The sequence below is a fragment of the Erpetoichthys calabaricus genome, chromosome 4, assembly GCF_900747795.2.
Source record: "Erpetoichthys calabaricus chromosome 4, fErpCal1.3, whole genome shotgun sequence".
NCBI lineage: Eukaryota > Metazoa > Chordata > Cladistia > Polypteriformes > Polypteridae > Erpetoichthys > Erpetoichthys calabaricus.
In genome coordinates, this window is record NC_041397.2 from 147,871,870 (window position 1) to 147,889,192 (window position 17,323).

General features: G+C 38.8%; 1 long non-coding RNA gene across 1 annotated transcript; it reads right to left on the reverse strand.

Annotated features, from left to right (window-relative positions):
* Positions 1–9,879: 9,879 nt before the first annotated feature.
* LOC127527650 (uncharacterized) lies at positions 9,880–12,476 on the reverse strand. The gene is made up of 2 exons (XR_007934834.1): positions 12,276–12,476; positions 9,880–11,301 (listed from the first exon to the last, which is right to left on the reverse strand). It is a non-coding gene; the product is annotated as an uncharacterized LOC127527650 (long non-coding RNA).
* Positions 12,477–17,323: the final 4,847 nt, after the last annotated feature.

The following is a 17,323-nucleotide window of genomic DNA, read 5'->3' on the forward strand; positions in this document are numbered from 1 at the left end:
GAAGCTGCTGTTTACCTTCTACAGCTCAAGCATCAAGAGTGTTTTAGCATACTGTATTTCTACATGGTATGCTGGATTTACAGCAAGAGACAGGAAAGCTCTGCACAGGGTAATATCCATGGCAGAGAAAATCATTGGCTGCTGTCTGCCATCCCTGACAGATCTCTCCAGTGCCAGTAAAATCATTAAAGTGCCTTCCCAAACGTGCCACTCACTGATCACATTATTATCATCCGGCAGGCGGTACAAGAGCATTAAAAGTAAAAACAAAAAGATTTGCAGATAGTTTTCATCCTTGGGCCATTAGAATTTTAAAATATAAGAACTCATAGAACTGTTACATTTTTTTTCTCCATTACATATGACGATTACTTTAGTGAATAATAATTTCTTGTCTTATTTATGGTATTTATTTGTCATAGGATTCTTGCTTTTCATATTATTTGTTTGTCGTTGTTTGATGTACCTAAACTGTTTACAGTTGTTTCCTTTACAAATTTGTTGTACAGGTACAATAACAATAAAGGCTTCCTTCCTACATTGATAAATGGACTGATATGATGCAGTTAGTCTGTGTACAGATGCCCCATGGTCCTGGCCACAGTCCTAACCCTTAGCTTTACTTCTCCTTAATGGAGTCAATGCTCTGGTGTTTCCTCACTTACTGGTCTACATGGCTCCTTTGGTTTCTTTATTGTTGTTTTCAATTTTGAATGAGACATGGATTTTTTGGTTGTATTTTGTTAAGGGGCCAGGGGTGGGAGAATAGCACCAAGCATAGGGTTTTTATTTTAATACTTGCTAAAATAGCTTATGTTTCTATTTAAAATGTTGGACCTTGTATTTCAATACAAATTTCATAAAAAGGATATTTTAAAAAGGTCTCCTATTTATCATAACATTCAGATCTAAGTTTTGTTTAATGGCCTAATTATGTGTATAAATGGTGTAGCTCCTATAGTAGAAGCATTATAAACAGTTTAATTTGCATTAATCCAATGCACAGGTTACATATTACTTTTTGAAAATTAAACGATCAAATTATCGTTTTTACTGAAGAAAACTGGTGCATTTCATATGTAATGGTTGTTAAGTATTTAGGAAAAGTTGGGAATGGCAAATTTCACAGTCATTTTTGTTGTTCAAACCAATCATTTAATCATCACTATTAAATACAGATGGGATAATTTAATACATTCAGTGGTGAACAACTCTTCAACTCTGTCTTCAATTCAAAAACTCAGTCCCTGTGGCTTTATTTTCCTATGATGTGCACTGTTTCTCCAGATGTATCAATTCAGCAATAATTTTAACAAAAAATGTATTTTGCATGCTTCGGGCATACAATTGGTTAATTGACATGTGGATTATATCACACTACTAATATGAGACTTTTTCTTCTTTTTTCCGTGGATGTTTTTCACATTGTTTGCCATTGTACATAGTAGGTCACAATTGGCTTCTATTATACCTATATTTTTAAATCACTCTGCATATAAAAATATGTTCGTAGCCATCACTACAACGTACATGGGGTAAGTAACATAAAAATATATAATTTTTGGTTGGAGTGTTTATATCAAGAACAAAAACTTGCCATCATGTTAACTTTTTTATTGCTCTGTAGCACTAAAGGTGTTGTCATTACTTATACTGTAAATGGATTATTTTACAATTTAAGCATATGCAGGTAGAATATGATAATGCATTTTTGTAAATTGTATATTGATTTCTTTGTGCTTTAAATTATACTAATTTGATACTGTATGTGCTTGATTATGCCTTTAAATGGCCTATACTGCCAAGGAATTGTGGTTTTGTAGTTGATTGGTGGTTTTGTAGTTGACATTGCCCTGCAGAACTCTGATGTTCATCAATGAATGATAAAAAATCATCCCACTACTGCCAGTGCCTGGAAGCATGCCTTCTGCTCTTCTGAAGAAAATGTACGATTGTTGTAGACCCTGCTAAAATGTCTTATTGTCCCAAGAGCTTCTTTCAGTTAGAACATTAGAATGATTTTGATGAGAATAGTCAATTCAACCTAACAGTCATGCCAATTCTATTTAGTTTGATTCACAAAAATTTGGAGGTGCCTAAAGTCCTACTCTCTATTACACTAGATATTTTTTTCCATGTATCTATGGTTCTCTGTGTGAAGAGAACCTTTCTAATATTTGTGTAAAATCTGCCCTTAACAAATTTTCAACTATGTCCCTGTGTTGTTGTTGTAGAATTTACTTTAAAGGAACAACTGGGATCTACTGTACTAATACTCTTCATAATGTAAAACACTTCAATCACAACACCTCTTCAGCTTAGCATGCTTGAATTAAAAAGACTTGGTTCCTTCAATGTCTTCACATAGCTCATACCTCTCAGTCCTGGAATCTGCCTAGTCACTCTTCTCTGGACTTTCTACAGCACTACTGTGCCTTTTTTGCAACATGTAAATTAAAACTGTACACAATACTTCAGATGAGACTTCAATAGTGACTTTTATATTTTAAGTTTAAAATCCTTTGACTTGTACTCTAACCATTGTGATATATAATCTAACATCCTATTACCCTTCTTGGTCACTTGTGTACAATATCTGGATGGACATATCAACGAATCTACTACAATTTGTAAATCCTCATCACATGTACTTTCAGGTTTCAGACCAACAATTGTTTACTTAGATTTAAAATTTCTACTTCCTATGTAGTACTTTACCTTTACTTACATTAAATTTTATCTCCTCCAGATCTGCCAAAGCCAGCATGCTGACCAGGTCCCCCTGTAATAATGCATCTGGTACTGCATTATCTGCCCTTCCACCTAGTCTGGTATCATCTGCAAATTTAAACAACTTGTTATGGAGCAGCCCCAGCAGTGATCTCTGAGGGACACCAGTTTTTAATGTCTTCTAATTGTGAAATGGTTAATTTCACCAAAACTCTTTTTTCCCAGTGTTTAAGTGAATTTTTTACCCTAACAAATTAACAGAAGACCATTCTTTAGGTCACCCATCACCTCCCTGTACTGTCTCTGAATTGAGTCTGATTTTTCAGGATTAAAACACTAAGAGAACTGTATATAGATAATATTACTGCAGCTTATGAACAGTTATGCTTCAAATTTAACTTCACAGCAACACAATTTTTCGACTACTTTGAAATTAGAAATTTTGAAAAAATAATCCTATTCAATTATCCACATCTCATACCCTTTTCTATTCCAGAAAAAATACTGATCAGTCTTAAAGACTCAAACAGCAAAGTGTCACTCACCCTAAGTGATAACAGGAGCTGTTCTCTTAAGACTAATCAGACCTGCTATGGAGAGCCTGGCTGCTCATTTAGTAAGCCTCCATCAGCTGGTGCAACTAAAGGACATCTTTGGATTTCATTTATAATGATGACTTGAGACGTATTTACTAAGTATTTTCTGCAACAACTGCTCATAATTCCCTAAGGTTGGTCCGGTTCACAGGATCCTCATTATTGAGGACCAGAGCAGCTGGACCAGGCCAAGGGGACGCCCACATAGGAACTGGACCGCATTTCTGCCTAGTGGGTTGCCAACCAGGATCCTAAGCTGTTTCGTTGTCTGGTGGGTGCTCTGCACCAGTGCATGCTCCCCAACTTCACCTGACCTGACCTGATAATCTATTCTTGCATTTGCTTTGTAGTTTGTACTACTGTATTGTATTTCTGAGGTGGCAATGATAGATTGGACATCTAGTTCTCTGAAGATGACTACTCGTGTTCTGTTTTGTTTGTTGAATTCACCCCATTTTTGGCACCCATTGCATGCCCAGCCTGCCTGGAAGAGGGTCTCTCTCTGAATAGCAATATGCTTCACTGTAACTGTGACTGCAAAGTCAGAAGTTTTCTTTCTTTTTAAATTGTCTTTCTTTTTAATCATACTGGTGTGTGCTCGAACCATAGTAAGCTTATGCATACTATCTATCTATCTATCTATCTATCTATCTATCTATCTATCTATCTATCTATCTATCTATCTATCTATCTATCTATCTATCTATCTATCTATCTATCTATCTATCTATCTATCTATCTATCTATCTTACATTAAGAGTTTATGGATTTATGCTCAACTGTACCAAAGCTGCATTTACGGACCTCAGATACATTAAATTTTTCAAAACAGTATGTTATTGTGTAGTTGGAATGTCAGTAAATACATGCTCCAAACAGCAATATCCTAATATCAAATGTTTACAGGGCTTTAAGTTAAAGTCAACTGCTCCAAACCTGCATTTACAAGCATCAAATCCACTACACAGTGCAATACAATACATTTTGTCATGTAGCTGGTGTTTCAGTAAGGACTGCCAAGAAATCCTGTGTGGTGGTGAAATTAGCAAGCATGCCCCCAATGCACTTTAGAGCGCTTAATAAAATAAACTAACATTAGCAGCCTTTAACAGTGTGTGTAGATATGAGGTCTATATGCAAGTAATAAAAACTTATCAACCAGGTGTCAACTAGGTACTGCAACATCAGATAATATCCTTTAGACACTAGATATCAAAAATATTACACATACTGCTATCCCATTGTTATTGCTAGCTTTAGTATAGTGATAATTGAGGTAACATTATCTAGCTTACTGGAAGCTGAACAAATTCAGATTTCTAGAACACACCTGCAAATGCTGAATGAGCTGCTTCTTCCTTCTTTCAGTTTTCTTTCTTTTCTGTGCTGTTGACTGGTGTTGACTTAAAGCTATCTCTCTGCTCATTAATAGGACATTATCACAGCATGACATAAATGTGACAGTTCATGAAACAGCAATAATCCCAATCAAGTTAAGCTGTGGATTTCCTTTGCTCCACTCTGTTGAGGAGGTTGATGATTTACATTACTAAAGGGTTCTGCCCCCTGGTCACTTTGCTTGCCCACCCCCGGGGCGAGAAAAAGATTGTTATTTTCATGGGAATTGTTACATATGCATTATTTTCACTTTTACGTTAAAACTTGTGTAAAAACAATATTTGGAATTAACTGTTCTTCAAGATCGCATTGAATTTTGATCCTGTGTTTGGACTTATATCATGACAACGCAACATATAACTAACTGCCTGTGAGTGAATATTGTTTCTTTCTCTCTAATAAATAAAATGACTTTCTCAAATGTTTGCCCATGCTCTTTCTTCTCTGTTTTGTCATTGACGTGTCATCTAGAATGTATAAAATTATTGTCCTGATAAAATTTATAAGAGCTGAGAGTACAGGCTGAGAGTGCAGGAAGTGTGTCTGAAAATAGTTGTAAGTAGGGCCTGACTTAAAAGAATCACATGTTAAAAGTCTCCATCTCACAGGACTTCATACCGCAACAGCGTTTTATGAATCTTTTAATTCTTGCTGGCAACATGAATAAGATGATCTTGACGTCTCCGATTTAAAGTTTAAATCCGAACAATATATTCGTTCCGTTATTTTACCAAGTAATAATTTCTTTTTGTTTGTGCTAATGCGATCTTTCCTATCCTCTTTTTGAAACTTTGGAATTTTTGTACTTCCATTATCTCTAACCTGCTGTGCATGTGTACCGTGCCAACATTTTTGAATTCTTTACGACGTTCTACTTTGTCATCTACTGTTTGTCCTTTATTTCCGACGCTGGGCATGGTTAAATCTCTTTCTTGCAGACTGTATAAGGCTGCTCACATTGTGAAGGGGGGGGGGGGGGGGGGGGCTGAATGCACACTAAGAAGATGCAGTCAGATCAGCTGCTGTCTTATTGCTGCTGCTGGCGAGCTATGTGTTCTGCTTGTTGCGCTGCGTGTTGATCATTTAAAAGCCTGCACAGCAGCTATCCTTTTGTCTCACTGCCTTGTCTTGCATGACGTCAAAGTGTCTTCCGAGAAGATCACGTCTTGTCTCCGTCCCAAGATTTTTTTTTTATAATAGAGAGATATGCCATAGATGTTATACATTATGCCCAGTTACACTATGGCTTAAGCTTACTGTTGTGGAAGGAGTCATCTGTCTGAAGTTAAGTAAACCAACCAACAAAAACGTGCAATTAAATGGCTGTTCAGCAGAGCTCCTAAATAGTGGAGGTCTGTTAAAACACAACAGGCCCCTGTACATTGTTTCTCTGATCATGGGCCCCATGCGCAGTGTGTGATCTGCATATAGGAAGGGACAGCTGTGTTTACCTCAAAGTAATTATTTCAACATAACTCCTGAACTTCCATTTCCTGACTTAAATTATTCAGTTCAATGTTCACATCCCCTTTATTCATCCTAACCACTACTATCAGCATTCTCAACAGAAGTTCCTCTACACTATTCAACAGCACTGAGCTGTGCTATCAAAGTTGGGTGACGTAAATGATGTTTTTCAGTTTTGTTTTAAGCAAACCTACTGGATTTGCTGTGCAGCTTATATGTAACAAGGGGGCTCCGCCCCCTGCTCACTTTGCTCGCCTACCCCGGTGTTGGGTAACCCGAAATACATTGATGAATGTATGAGATATATTGGAGTGTAACAAAGGAAGTATATTCATTAATCCTAATGAATGTCCACTAATAGTGGACTCATTACAGAATGCGTTGTCAGCTAATTGGCGGAATTGTTTATCGGCCGTCTGTCGTCCCTTTCTTTTCCGTTTATCTATTCACTCTGCTGTTTGAGAGGCGCGTTGTAGGTGCCTATGTTCATTAATTGTATTCAGGCGGGCTCGCTTCTGTATATATCTCCGTCAGTTGTGGTCGTTCGTTTTGAACCCGTGCCTGCTTTGCTTCCGCAGTTTCAGACACGCGTTGTAGGCGTCTATGCACATTGTATTTGTCCATGCGGGCTCGTTTTTGTAGCTCCGTTAGTCGAGCTGTTTGGTTTTGGAGCCGAGACAGTTTTGCTTCTGTGGTTTCAGACGAGCGTTGTAGGCGCCCACGTCTATTGTTTTTATCCATGCGGGCTCGCATCTTTGTGGACCTGTGGGGCCTCTGTAGGTGTGTTAGAAGCGCGTGGGCCATGCTGTGTAGTGTGGCCATTTAGTTCAGAAGCGCGTTGTAGGTGCATGCGCCTTTCGTACTTTCACACGCCTTCCGTACTATCTTTGTGGACCTGTGGGGCCTCCGTAGCCTCTTCCGTTTGACTCTGGGGTGCAGCGCGGAATCCTCTTTTTTGTGTGGCTGTGTCGTTACCTATAGGCGCGTTGCCTCATTTCTTATTTACGTTAGTTGAGCTCCTTCGTTTTTGAGCTGTGACTCCTTCGTTCTCGATGGATCAGACTTCGCTCGCTGTCGGCGCCTGCGCACTATGTCTCCTGCATCCATGGGCATGCCATGTATCGGCGCCTGCGCACTATGTCTCCTGCGTCCATGGGCATGCCATGTACCTGCGTCCATATCCGGTTTACCATTCTCGGTTAGTAATATGGATGAGTTCTCACTCTCACCCTCACTTTACAAATCATTGATGGTTGGATTAGATTATTCACCACATGCCAGTCTCAACCCCTTCATAGCTTAGGAGCCAGGGTATTGCGGCCTATGTTTGTTTCATTGTCATCAGCCCTGCAGCAGAACAATAATCTTCACTGACATTGTCTTTGATTTCAGTGGCTCTTTAAAGATGTTTTCCTCTTCTTTTCTTTTCTCCATGTTTTCTTGACATGATACTGTAGTACACATGACAGTACTATCATTATTACAACAACTTTCAGAAGTTCCTCTGGATAGAGGACATTTCAAAAACTAATAAAAATACAAAAAAAAAGCACAATTGAGCAAAAAATGTTTTGCTGATAATTAGTAGATATCTTTATACAAGGTGTCTTATGAAGACCAAACATTCTTCAAAACATGAGTGCCTGGTAAAGTTTACAGGCAGTTGAGAATGTAGTTTTAAACTGAGCAAGGGACATTTAGTGGTGTAGGAAAAGCTGGAACCAGAAGGGAAATCAGCAACAAATCAGCAAAAGCAAAGTAGATTAAAGCAAAGTTTGCAAACTTGTATTTTAGTATACCTGGGAAGAAAGGCAAAGTTAGTAGATAACTTGAAGAAGAAATATGTAAAGAAAATATTCTAATTCTGCATAGTTTCCAGGCTATTAAATAGTGCATTATGTTTAAAGATTTTTAATTGTTTATTCACAAATAATATGCAGTGATTGCTGCAGTGTTTGCACTAATGTGAATGCCAGAATGGGCCCAGAATAACTGATGTTTCATACTGAACTAGCTTCTGAATGGCAGGAGGCTTGTAATGCATTTGTTACATATGGGAGAGATCTGTATATTATAGCACAAGGACAATATATAGTATTGTTTAAATTATTATTGCCATTGTATAAAGCAAGTAGACTTGTTATAGACCTTCATTCACATAAAATGTATTATGTGCTGTCACCTTTACAGCTAGCTGTGTGTAACAAAACTTTTGTTAAGCTCATCTTTTCCACAACCCTTTCATTGAAAACTGGGTTCTTACCAAAAAGATTAATACTTTTACGAAGTGTTACGTGCATGTGTGTAAGGGATAGCTAAAAGGTGCTAGTGACTGTAATTCTGCTTCCACACCAGAGGTTGGTGCTGTGGTGCCTTAACAACTTCCTTTCTTTCCCCCTTCTGCACACCAGATGATTGATGGCTAGAACATCTCTGATGTCACTTCCAGTGTCCGTCCACCTAGACCTAGTCTTTTCCTGCTGAGAAGACTAAAACCCGGAAGCTCTGCCATATTTGCCAGTTCTGTCCTGATCTCAGACCTCTTTGCAATTATTTGCTTGTTTTTTTCAATTTACCTAACATCCAATTATACGGGATTACCAGGTATGTACCCCAACTCATTATTATTGCCCTTTAATTCTCTTACAGAAGTTTCACTCATAGAAATATGAAGCAGGGGGCACTTTTAACACATGCTACCTCCAGATCTAGAGCATATAGTGACATTTACACATATATTCAGAAATTTGCTGTATTATTATGTGAATTTCCCATTGGGATTAATAAAGTATCTATCTATCTATCTATCTATCTATCTATCTATCTATCTATCTATCTATCTATCTATCTATCTATCTATCTATCTATCTATCTATCTATCTATCTATCTATTAGCATTGGCATTTTACAGAGAATTTTATGGTATTGAGATTAATTTCAATAAACTGTTATAAACAAACTAATTATAATGTCAGTAGCACTTATTTTATATAGTATTAGAATTACAAGTTGTCATGCATGTGTGTTTAGGGGTCACCTTCATCGCTCCTATAAGGTAAGTGATTCATTTCTGGGGTGAGACGGGGTGCTTTTACTAACTTCCTCTTCTGAGAGGAAAATGTGTATATGATTCTCCTTCCAGAAAGCAGTATTGAATCTTGGACCTGTAACCAACAGGGACCAAATTCCAGTACTGTAGTCATTTCCTTTACTTTTTTTTTGTTCTCTGTGAAACAGGGTCACGTTGGAGGTGCTCCAACTTTTCCATTATTCTTCCTTTCTTCTTTTACAAAGTATACAATCATTCATTTTTAATTAGTAGCTCTTGTTAAACTACAATAAGGTTTTTATTGACCAACCTGTGGATGTGCTCCAGTAAGATTATTTTGCATCATGCGTAATACAGTTTCTTATGATTTACAGTTTGCACCATTTTTTTGGAGTATGGGTGCAGATTAGATAGAACTGGTCATCATCCATGTACAAGTGCCGTGCTCCTTTTACTTAAACATATGGTAGTAAGGTGTTTTCTTAGTGTTTCAGAAAATTCGTCTGTTCCATCTCCATCTTAACTCCTTTATTCAGGTTATGTTCTCTGCTCGGTTACTGCCACATTGAACAACATATAACACACAGGATTTAATTTTTTTTTCTTTATATTTCTTTTCTTCAGAAATTTGTTTTGCTATACAGGGAGCAAATGCAAATAACAGATGCACTGTGCTGGTTACATATAGCCAACTAAAACATAAACCTACAGTAATTTAAACTGTGTACACATTTTCATGCTTCAGAAGGATATGCATTCTGACATATCAACAGAGCAGAAATAACTCTTCACAAAAGACAGTGATCTGCCTATGATGCTGCTGTGGTGAATCATGCCAGGAGTCAGTGGCGGTGCATGATTTAACCTTCTTGACGTTAACCCTGAGTGTGTTTCAGCCTCAGAATTCTATGCAATCACAGTCGTACAATCACTTGTACATTTTTAAGCCTGAATAACGCTCGAGTACAGAATTCTTTTGCCATTTGATGGATGAAATCACATCACACTGCAAAAAAAATTATGAATATTTCTACTCATTTTGCTGCTCTTAAGATAACTCATCAAAATTCATAAATGAGGAGGAGCTTCCAACTAAAAACACAATGCCAATTGAAAAGCCAAAAAGTCAGTTGTAGAACAAACTGAAACTGAACCAGTGCTCAGATCAGGTGACAGTGATGATGATATGAAATGGTCATCAGATGCTGACACAGAAAGTGAAATTGATGCATGATATGGTGCTATACAAACAGATCGCTGCAATATGCCTGGCGGCATTGGTAGTGTGAAGCATTAATGTGGCGTGTCAGTAACTGCTTGACAAAAAGGCAAAATAATTGCAAGTGCAAGTGCAAGGTCAAACAAATTGATAGGCTCTTCAGCACTTTTTACAATGTAAAACCAGTCAATGTTTATGTCAGGGGAAATGTGTAAGTCACTAAGCTTGGAACTGTGATAGCCTAATAACACGATAGTCATATTGATTGTGAGGATCAGGCATTGACATTCTACTTTATCATGTGCAAGCAACAGAAAATATATTATAAGAAAAGTGCACAGAAAATCATGGTTCTAGTGTCCCGATTGCAACATCAGGCTGGATGCTGGTGACTGTTTCAAAACACAAAGCTGCATTAGTGCAGCAGTGAACACTAGACATACCATTTCTACTGGATTTATGTTGATATGTTTATGTTGGTCTTTACATGTCTCTGTTACACATAATAACCTGCTTAATAATTTTAAGGAGCTTAAAAATGAGAAAAGAGATATTGAGGATGAAAATGAAAGCAGAAAAAGAAACCAAAGTAAAAAGATAAGTGAAAAGACAGTGGCTAGAACTGAGAGGTAGAGAAAGAAAGGAGATAAAAGGCTATTTCTGACTCTGAATGTATCCTTAGTTTTATGGGATTATTTCTTGGTATTATTTATTTAGATTTTATCTTTCTTACAGAACAGTTTTTTAATGGATTATTTACGGGAGACTTTGGTCTGCACTGCGTTTTGTATCAGACATTTTTGGTTTTTAATGAATGAACTTTGCACTTTTTGATTCAGTACCTTGCTGTCTATCTATATGTCTATCAGATAGTCGAACCTCGGATTCAGGAGGAACAGTGTGGTTTTCATCTTAGTAGTGGAACAGTGGACCAGCTCTACACCCTTGGCAGGGTCCTGGAGGGTGCATGGGAGTTTGCCCAACCAGTCTACATGTGATTTGTGGACTTGGAAAAGGCATTCGACCGTGTCCCTCAGGGAGTCCTGTGGGGGGGTTCTCTGAGAGTATGGGGTACCGGCCCCCCTGATAAGGGCTGTTCGGTCCCTGTACGATCATTGCCAGAGCCTGGTCCGCATTGCCGGCAGTAAGTCGAACCCGTTTCCAGTGAGAGTTGGACTCCGCCAGGGCTGCCCTTTGTCACCGATTCTGTTCATAACTTTTATGGACAGAATTTCTTGGCGCAGCCAGGGCATTGAGGGGGTCCGTTTGGTGGGCTCAGGATTGGGTCACTGCTTTTTGCAGATGATGTTGTCCTGTTTGCTTCATCAGGCCGTGATCTTCAGCTCTCTCTGGATCGGTTCGCAGCTGAGTGTGAAGCAGCTGGGATGGGAATCAGCACCTCCAAATCCAAGACCATGTTCCGGAAAAGGGTGGAGTGCCCTCTCTGGGTTGGGAGTGAGATCCTGCCCCAAGTGGAGGAGTTCCAGTATCTCGGGGTCTTGTTCACGAGTGAGGCAAGAATGGAGTGGGAGATTGACAGTCGGATCATCCACAATGATGCGGGCTCTGCATTGGTCTGTCGTAGTAAAAAAGGAGCTGAGCCGCAAGGCAAAGCTCTCAATTTACCAGTCAATCTATGTTCCTACCCTCACCTATGGTCATTAGCTGTGGGTAGTGACCGAAAGAACGAGATCACGAATACAAGCGGCTGAAATGAGTTTCCTCCACAGGGTGTCTGGGCTTTCCCTTAAAGATCGGGCATCTCTGCTCAAGCTGCTGCCCCTGCGACCCGATAAGCGGAAGAGGATGGATGGACCTTTCTGTCTGTGTCCTCATTGTCATACTTCATCTCGGTTCATGACTATCGAGGCAGGTACTGAGACATCACATTTTGGTGCCAATGGTGGAATGGGCTAATGGCAGAGAGAAATGAAGAAGGATGGAAAACAACAAGAGTACTGGTGTCCTACTGAGAAAGGAAATGAATGTACCTGATTGATTATCTATTTGTTGATTGCCTTATGGGCGGCACGGTGGCGCAGTGGGTAGCACTGCTGCCTCACAGTTGGGAGACCTGGGGACCTGGGTTCGCTTCCCGGGTCCTCCCTGCGTTGAGTTTGCATGTTCTCCCCGTGTCTGCGTGGGTTTCCTCCGGGCGCTCCGGTTTCCTCCCACAGTCCAAAGACATGCAGGTTAGGTGGATTGGTGATTCTAAATTGGCCTTGGTGTGTGGGTGTGTTTGTGTGTGTCCTGCGGTGGGTTGGCACCCTGCCTGGGATTGTTTCCTGCCTTGTGCCCTGTGTTGGCTGGGATTGGCTCCAGCAGACCCCCGTGACCCTGTGTTCAGATTCAGCGGGTTGGAAAATGGATGGATGATTGCCTTATTGTGATTTTAAAAGTCTTGGGTTTCTTTTAACTGTGGTGATTTATTTCTTTTTAGTTCAGGTACAGTATATGCATTCCATGCCACTGACATTGGCTTCCAGTTTGAACAGGTTGGTCTTGGAAGGTAGAAAAACGTGTTGAGAAGCATATATATAGCTCTGCACACTTATTTAAAGGAGACTTGTAGCAGGGATAAAGAGGGTTGTTCAACCTTTAACACTGTGAGGTAAAAATGTGAATTCAAATGTGAAATCAACCTCCTCCAGTGTAGTGGGAGAACCTTTGCTGGCCAGCACTTGGGCAAAAGGCAGGAATCTGCCTAGGAAAGTTTATCATAGAGCCTATTGATCCTTGGAAGAAGTCTATTCCAAACTGATTTTTTTTATGGACTCAAATATTATTATTTTTACACCATAACATAAGAATGGAAATTGTTGTTTTTCATTTTTATCCCTAAATTTATTACACTTTTATATTTTTTGAAGTGTATTTTCAGGTGTACAGCGAGTTCTGGGTGCAAAATCAGAAATTAATGCTGCATAAGTAAAAATGAATGAAATTATAGGCTCACACTTATAATATACATCACAGTAAGAATTTTAACTGTGCTAATTTTAATTGAGAGTGTAGTTCTTTGTATATGATGTATTGTGGTGATGTAGAAATGATTACTTATTGAAGTGTAAGTCAAGGGACAGAATTTGGCAAAACAAGCTATATATTCACAACCTGTCTTGAATCAAGCACTTCTACAGTGGTACATTTGTGCCAGAAGTTTCCCAGTTTGTGCAAACATTTCCATCTTGTCTGCCCATAATGTGCAATATTGTTACATCCTGCAGTTTCCTAGGCTGAATTCCAAAGTATACCCTTCTTCTCTATTATTTATGTGTTTATTTATGTACTTAAATAAGTGTTTTCTTTTTACCTTCTAAAGTAGTCACTGTAATTCAAAAAGAACAATTGGTAGTGCAGGACTGGTGGAATAATTGGTTGTTATTAATTTGCATGGCATAATTTTACAAATACCACAGAATAAATGAAAAATGCAACAGAGTAATTGCATTAAGAATGGGTGCAATTGCCTGTATGGATTATGCACAGTCTGTCCTTTTCCAAAAGGTCTGCCTGGGGGGGTTGCCAACCAGGATCCCAAGTTGTTTTGTTCTGTAGTGGGTGCAGCAATGCACTGTACCAGTGCATGCTCCCCAACTTGACTTGACTTGTCCTTTTCTGTGTTTTACTCAGATAATTCAGTTTGCTTCAACATCTCAAAAAGGTATGGATCATTTTAATTAATAAATCTGTTCAGAGATGGCTCTCTCTTTTTTTTACTGAATAGGCTTCCCTGTGACAGTTTAATGGAATAAATGGCTATGAGAAGTGAAACAATGAATAGATGGATGAGTTAAATCGTAAAATAAAAGAAAAAAATGTAAAAACACAATTTTGGGGTGCAGTGGAATAAAATTAAAAGAATTGTCTTCATGGTTATTAGAAAGATTATGAAAGCTGTTTTTTTAATATTAATGTGACTTCATTTCAGTTTTATATAATAATCCATTTTAAGTATCTGCACAATTATTGTTTAATTTAGTGTAATATCAAATTATATAATTGTATCAATATAAAGTGAAAATGATTACTCTAACATGTTAATTGGGTAACATTATAAACGAATACTTGAGATAAATTATTAAATAGTTTCTGTTCTTTAAAATGTCAGCAATACACTGTGAACATTTCTGATCCTTGACTTCTCATGCTTTAAATAAGTGCTCCTTCACATGTAATAGGATTTTCCTAATCCATTTATTTTTAACAAGGCTGCTATGTTTACACATTGCAGACAGCCTTTTGTATTTAGTTATTTATACCACAAATCCAACCTTGGATGCACTTATTTTCTTTTTAAAGTTATTTATTTATTTGTTTGTTTTAAGTGTGCAGTAAGTGTAAGTGTTGCTGTTTTTCAACAAAAGTGAGTCTGCTGTCCAGCGGACAAATTGCTTGATTTCATTATGAAAATTGTTCTGAAATATCGTAACATCATTAAAAGCTCTGGAGAGTGGAAGCTTACAAGGTGTTACTTTTGAAATAATATAAAAATAAGGTTGTTATATATTTTTTTTTAGATTTTGTCAAGTAAACCATAGGAGGAGCAAATAAAGAGTGATGATTGTTTATATGTTACCATTACAACATAACATCTGCGATAATAAGCCAAGATGTGCACATAACAAACTTAAAAATCATAACAATGACCGTAAGTAGATAAGAGAAATACTAAACACAAGCAAGATAACAACTTCAGATACCATCATTTATGAAAATATGTTGTTATTTTACACTAAGGTCTTTTACATTAAAGAGAAAATGTACAAAATACTCATGGAATTAATTAATATCTATATATATAATTCACTAAGCCAGGAGACAAGTAGCCGACCATGGAAAGCACGCCGGAAGGGGCGTGGATTCACTAAACCGCCGACAAGACGCCAATGGCGCACGCAGGAGGGAGCCACGCCCACCAACTCTTAGACCATTGGATACGACGAAAAAATCACAGTCACGCCCACCAACTCGGACGCGACGCCTCGAAAAACATGCCGTCATTTCTGTTTGTCTGTGCCACATTCCACTTGCAGCTCTGAGCTACGTTGACTTTTCATTAGTCAACCTCAGTGGAATCTTGGTTCACACAGAGGCAGCGCAAGAGAGAGAGCCGTGCGCGCACACACACACACACAGAGGCAGCGTACCGGCTTTCTCTCTCTCTCTTCACTCGCTCACACACTGCACAGGGGAGAAATGCCCGAAGCACGAGGCTACACTGTGAGTGCGATGATTATTTATTTAAAAATGGGCTTTTGAAGGGGAGCTGTGGACCCTCTATACCACAGGATCACCTGTGACATTGCCTTCACATTGTTTTCCTTTTATTTATAATCCTGGGGGGTATTTTTCGTACGTGGATTACTCGCTTAGCCGGATGTAATTGTTGACGATTTGGCCTGATCCTGGATCTGTCGGTTTTTTGAAACTCTTGCTGGAAGTGTTGTCATAGCAACACATCCAAATCTGCAAACCTGCTCGGAGCAGGTTTGTTCTGCGTAAACAAGGATTAGTTTACACACGTGATCAGTGACGGTGTGGAAGTCATCCAGTCAGGGCTTCGCCGTTCATGAATGAGCGACCAATTGATATTGATGTGCAAATTATAGGAAGAGAATTTCATATAAAGAGGGTTTTGCGCGATCGGCAAGATCCTTTATTGCCCCCGGAGGAAATTCTGTACGAAAGATACCGCTTTAGCCGAGGGGGAATATTGTACCTCAAAGATTTATTAGCTCAGTATATTCGAAGTCAAACTCGGCGAAGTCAGGCTCTCACAATCACACAGACAGTAGGCATTGCTTTGAGGTTTCTTGCAAGCGGCACTTTTTTATATACTGTAGGCGATGCGGAACATCTATCGAAAAGTGCAGTTTGCCAGGCAATTCGTAAAGTCTGTTTGGCTCTGAAATATTTCCTTCAGGTTTTCATTGTGTTTCCTGGACACCTGCGTGTGCAGACAATAAAAGAGGCGTTTCATGCCATTGCAGGTAGGTAATACACAGGCTAAAACACCCACAGTTCCACGAAGAATCCCACAATCAGCCTAACATTCTCATTACCAGGATTTCCAAATGTGATTGGGGCACATGGAACTGATCACAGTGGAGTTTGATCAAACATTATTTGGAAAATGTACCTCTCCTCCTGATGAATAATCAGACACAGTGTCTTCATCAAATATTTGACCTTCGTTAATATCTCGTTGGTCAGACACAGGTTCAAGGGATATGACATTCCCTGCAACTGACCCAACAAAAAAGAGGGCTATATGGAACATACCTATAGCACACATGGAGGACAAATATGCAATGACCATCCTTTACCTGAAATGAAGTGACCACTACCTCCTGCCACTGGTTCTGAGGAGGAGCTTCCCCCTGGAATGCCCTCAGAAACAGGGCGATGGGCATTTTGCTGGAGAGCCAACTCTTCTGCAGGGGTTAGGTCTGGACCGCGTGGACCTCCACCTGTTTTTTGCTTGTCTGCCTCCTTATTAGCTTTAAAATGAATGTTTTTTATATTATATATGATTCTTTATGTCAACAATTCTTTAAATAGTTATATAACAATATTTACCAGTTTGAAGTATATTCTTGTACTTCACTTTAACCTGTTCCCATGTTCTCCTTGTGCTCACGTTTGATCTGGAATTATGACATATTAAATAATAATTAATCTGACACATAGGAAATGAAATGCTGCATTCACTAAGTACAATGTATACTACTTAGCGTTTAATTTTTTCGGCCACTTTTTGCCAGCCGTCTTTTCTGGTCTGGGCTGCTTTTGCAGTGTTACCGCTTGTGTATATTAAATCTTGAAATTCTTCGTGTCCTTCGAATAAACGGTCTTGCGCCG